This window comes from Sciurus vulgaris, assembly GCF_902686455.1.
Source record: "Sciurus vulgaris genome assembly, chromosome: 16".
Taxonomy (NCBI): domain Eukaryota; kingdom Metazoa; phylum Chordata; class Mammalia; order Rodentia; family Sciuridae; genus Sciurus; species Sciurus vulgaris.
Window position 1 is genome coordinate 70,173,687 of NC_136477.1, and position 5,740 is coordinate 70,179,426.

General features: G+C 38.9%; 1 pseudogene across 1 annotated transcript; it reads right to left on the reverse strand.

Annotated features, from left to right (window-relative positions):
• Positions 1–2,921: 2,921 nt before the first annotated feature.
• On the reverse strand, positions 2,922–4,688 carry LOC306646265 (mesoderm induction early response protein 3-like; annotated as a pseudogene). The gene has a single exon. The product of its transcript is annotated as a mesoderm induction early response protein 3-like (transcript).
• Between the last annotated feature and the right edge of the window lie 1,052 nt (positions 4,689–5,740).

Here is a 5,740-nt window from a genome sequence, read left to right on the forward strand (position 1 = left end):
CCACAATAGAACAGTGATGTGTACCTACACCTCACTACATCTCCAAAGAGCTCTTCAAGGTTCTAACCAAAACACTAACCAAAGTTGGGAATACACTTGACAATACTCTCCCATGGCTTACCTGAGAAAACTTTCATGGACTGAGAGAGACAGAATTCCAGGAGGCACCTTGGTGATCAATGGGCCATGCCATGTCAGGGAGTATGATAGAGCCCAGGTGCCCAAATGCAGAGTTGTGACTGGGCCTGAATGGAGGCTGCAAGTAGAGATGAACTTTCCACATCACATGAATCCCAGGTCCTCCTGCTTCCCAGATGAGTCTGGCCTAATTGTGTATATGCTGGAATGCCTGTTCAAGTATTTATGTTCTTCTTCTATTTTATATCTCCCTCTCACATGGCCTTGGAAGTCTTATGTTTTGGCATTTGTTGTTAAATTTCTTTAGCACTACCCCAGATGCAACCATGTGGAATTATCCAGTACAGGTTACAGTATTCAATATATTTATTTAAATTTAGTTGAAATTTCCAATTATCTTTATTTTTTTCAGTTTTTAAAAGAAAATTCAATAAATAGCTATTTTACATGGATAAAGTCATAGTGGTACAATTTGTGAATGTCACATCAAGCATGCACAAAAATGGTATTATACATGACAGAAGTAGTCAGAAAATATTGAATTAGATCTAAAAAGATATGAAGGATTTACACATATATACAAAAATCTTGCAAATTATTGCCTCATTTTAACAAGGAATTAAAAGTAAACGTTACCAGCTAGTTAGCACTCTCCAAGAGGCTAAAATCAGATTGGCATTTAAAAATCTATTAAACTAGCTGGAATTTATTTTTCTCTCATATCATTTTCTAGATTTTGGTCAAAAATATTTAAATAACTAAAGTGTCCATTCAACTTGCTGATAATCAAAACTTTAGATAAGAAACACTGTTTCCATCTTATATCAAGATCCCAGCAATGCATAGATAAACTGAATATATTACTGCATCAGCTAATGAGAATGGGCATGTAAGTGCAACTGGTATTAGCATTCAGTCATCTTTGTGTAAATTATTTATACAGACCAGCCACTGTAAACCCAGAGTGAAAATTAAAATTATAACAATGGAAGATTATGGCCAGTATCTTACTAAATAATAGAAAGTGTATTGATTTTTAACAAAAGAAATAAGGTTCAAAGTTTAGTACAACAGAGCAATAAGAAGGTAACAACTTGGATAAAAATATCAGAAAGTAACAGAGCCCAGGCTACCCATTATTTACTGTGCATACAGGAATGCTAGACTTTAGATGTATAAATTAGAGAATGATTTTAAGTTATTAATTTAACTACTTTTGTCCACTGTGCTAAACTAAATTTTATAGTAAATGTGCTACTGCATAAACACTTCAAAGCAATCTTCATTAAAATGCTGCAAAGAAAAAAACAAGAATACACATCATCCAAAACTAAGGATGTCATTGCAGTTCACTGTTTGTATAATAAATACCCTCCCTTTCAATCATTACTAAGACCACTAACTACATCCTATCTACTTGTCAGCACAACCTTGAAGCGATTTACACTTACAAATGTTAGCAATACAGCCAAACATTTTTTTTTCTGCAAAGCGACACAACTAGTAAAAATCAAAAATTTTAGGTAAGACGGTGCAAAAAAAGGTAATTGTTTTAACTGCACTAAAAAAACAAAGCTTATTATATCGTAATACTGTATTACATATTGTCTGATTTACCTTATAACTTAAAGATGCATGTCCATAGAACAGAAATGGCCAAAGTTTATGATGATGGCTTCTCATTCATTTTGAAATAAAAATAAAACCGAGTTTTGAGATGCAGCTGAACATCTGTCACTTTTTAAAACTTAAAAGTGGTAATGTACCATTCTATTTCAGATAGGCACTCACATTTCTCTTGCCAACTGCTCAAGCTAAACAAAAGAGCTTAAATATTCTTCAAGGTTCTACTGCATTATGCATAAAATCTAGAAGTCCCTCTAAATATTAACACTTTGAACTGCAATGCTACAACTTAAAAGAGGTATCCCAAAATGTAAACCATTGAGTGGCAACATCCTAGGCTTTGTAGACTCTGCGTCTGCAAGTCAACTGCCTCAGGATAAAGTAAATTATCAGTGGCCGGTATGGTTTAAGATTACAATCTTAACAATGGTGGACAAAACCCCATAGGAATACCACATCTTCAAATACCAATTTTTAGCCAGTAAATGAAATTACACAGAAATCTCCCTGCAGTAAAATGACCAACTCTGTGTAAGGGAGCCCTGGTCTAGAAATTTTAAAGAGGATCCAAGCAAGAGTCTTCATAATTTGCACACGGTTCCTCGTGCTGGCTTCCATAAAGATGTACTTGCTGTTTTGTAAACTGAAGTGCTGTAGTTGAATAACATGAGAGAAGTTTCCATTTTTTAAAAAATACTTGCATGTTTGTGCAGTTTAAAGAAACCTACCCCTGCTTTTATTAATAAAAAACAAAACAAAACAAAATGCTAAATTGAGCAGGGACTGGGATTGGTACCTGTAAACATTGATATTCCACTGCATCCATTATGACAAAAGGAATTTACAGGAAAAGAAGCCACACCATTCAGTTCAGAACATCTGTGCTGGTTTTGAGCTGGTGGCCTCTTGTCTACAGGTTTTAAAATTGGTGGCCTCTTGTCTACAGGTTTTAAAATTGGGTATGGGGGCAGTGGGGAACAGAAAAGAATAGAAAAATAAGGGAGAGGGAAAGAGGGATGAGGAAGAGAGAAGCAGAGCTTAAAGCTGCACCACAGAGTTCAATCTTAGTTCCCAACTCTGCTGATCATATAGTTCATTTCCACATTTATGGATTGAAAAATGAAAATATTCTTGATACATCAAGATATAGTTCTGTACATACTGACATCACTGATATCATAGTGAAAAAGGCTCAAACTTCCAGTGAAAGACTATGCAAACCTGATAGCTCCCCTCAAGTTTACTGGTACTGCACACCCACTGTCTCTGGGCTCCTCCGTGGGTCACTCGGAGTGAAGGGCGGTGTGCTGATGCAGAGTGTGAGCACTGATGAAACCATTGGTCTCGTTGGCAGACAGACTGCTAAAGTCAGCCACAGAGACTGCCATTTTGGCACTGGTGATGTGATGTGTGTGATTTTCAAAGTCCACACCCAAATTATTTACAGAAACCTCATTCATAAAGGATTCAGGGACAGCAATGCCCATTTTCAACCTCTTTGCTCGTCTTTCTGATTCTTCACTGCACATGTTCATAGGGTTTAGCTCTGAGTGATAAAATCCAGTCTCAAATAAATTAAAACAATCACTTTCCCCACTGCTAGGCAGGGTGAGTAACTCTTCTGTTACAACAGGCACATGATTTACTTGTCCACGGGGTGTGTTGCCCAGTGGAGGAAAGCTATCATCCAAACAATTCACATCCGTGGGGTTGCAGACAGTTGCTACACTGTTGGTCAAAGCTGTCAAGTCACTGGCAGTGAAGGAGTTGAGAATGTTCAGCTGTTGATCAGGAATAGGCTCAGGCCGGTTAGAAGTTAAAGCTGAAGAATTTACTGTCCCACCCAGAGCTTCTGTCTCATCTACCAAACAATCCATATAGTCTGTAACTCCAGGGTGATGGTTATATTGTTTCTTTCCAAATCTTGTCTGTTGAGCAAAGTAATCATACCGTTCATATTTCTTCCACATTCAGCAACTGTTCTAGTTCTCACCTTATTCTTCTGAATAAGATGGAAATCTTTTCCATAAAGCATGAGCGCATGTTCAAAACTTCGGCATTCTTCTTCTGTCCATGCAGTCATTCCTTCATGAGATGCTTTTCCATTGCAACAGTACCTTTTGATTGCTTCCTTTACATTGTGGTTACATTTGAGAAATTCATACAATGCCTGTTCATTGTCCCTTGTGTGTGCTCCCACAGAAATCCTATCCATTATTTTTTTCATTTCCAGTTCTTAATGAGGTCTCAACAAGATACTCCTTAATTTTGCTCTCCAAAACCACATCAGGACGCCAAAGTAACTGGTCTTCATTTTCATACACTTTTTCATCACCATCATATTCCCCAAGATAAGGGGGAATCTCTGCCTGATATTGTAAATCAATCATTATTTCCTTCCTCAAATCTTCTGGTGAGTTACCACTGTCTGTTTCAACATCTTCTACCTCTGATTCCTTATCACCATCACATGTAGTATTTGATCATAAAGGCCTAGGGAAAAAATTGGAAGTTTCATGAGACGTCACAGAGGGTGTCAGATCACCTGCAGAAGACTGAGTTTCCTCATCATCACCTGACAAGAGGTCTTTTGCTATTTCCTCTTTGTCTAGTGTCATATCTGATAATTGATCTGCAAGTTCACTTGGGGAGCTGTTTGCACTGGAATTGGTAACTGCTGGAATTGTAGGTTCATAGCCATAGAATGCCAGTAAATCTTCTAAAGGCATGTTTCCTTCCTTTTCTAAGTCTTCAATTTCTGAACAGAAGATTTTACCCTCATCCATCATTTCTTCTTCAAGAGTTCTTTCATCATCATAGTCATGGACCAACATCTCAGCAGTGGGGTCAAAATCATGATGCTCAGAAGACAAAGACCCAACTAGGCTGGAACCTCCAAAAGAAGCCTCCGCCATATTGGTACCTTTAGGGCGAACAAACAGCACCGAGCCCCGTCCCGGGATGGGGCTCCTGAGCCAATCGCAGCCGCCGCTGCGGTCCGCCCAGCACCGGCCCAGCGGTAGAGGCGGCTCGGCCCCTTATAGGGCAGGGCGGCCCGTGATGCCCCGGGCCCACTCGCACGCCCACCCCGCCCGGCGGCCCCACAGGGGCCTGCCTCCAATTGTCTCTAGAACTAACTAATTTTTCATTTGTTAACATACCTACCTTAATTCTTCACATATCAATAATGGCTGTGATAAATAAGTTACTTCTGATTTCATCGACTGGAACATCAATTGATCTGCTTGAAATGATCATACCTTGGTTTGACTCTGGGTGTTAGGCCTCCACTTTTTCTTTATTACTTTTTGTATCTTCATATAAAGTAAACAAAAAACTTGTCCTAATTTTATATAGTTTCTCTCAGAGAAAGTGCAGGCCTCACTCTACCTCCATTAGTGTGGATGAGGCCTAATGTTGCAGATTACTTAGAGTGAACTCAGAACTTGGGCTCTGCTTCAGCTCTATGTTCAATTTTCTGGAGATCTCTTCAACCAGTGACCTTGAACTCTGCCTCTATTTTTTATTTTTAATTTCATTTCTGATTGATTTTAATGTCTTAGAGCTCGAAACTAAACCCTGCCAGTTTGAAGCTGATGACTTATTGACCCAAGAATACCCAAAAATTACTCCTGCATGTGAGAACAAACTAGGGAAGAGGGGCCCATCAAACACTGTAAGAATCCTCAGAGCCTGGAAACCGTGGGGGTACAAGGAGTCCCTCACCCCAAAGTAGAGGCATTGTAATTGTGGAATGTTTGGACTAATTGGATCTTAAGGCCCAAATGAGACTAACTGGAGTTGTCAAAATGATGGAGACATTATTCCAATCAAGATCTCTTTCCAGATGTATTCAGGAAACTCAGAGAAAAGGTTGGAGCCCAACTCTCCCTAGACTGCTTTTATCCAACGGGGAATAAAGTAAAATTTAGAGACAGGGGATATATTCAAGTAGGGAAGCCACAGTTCTGTGGTC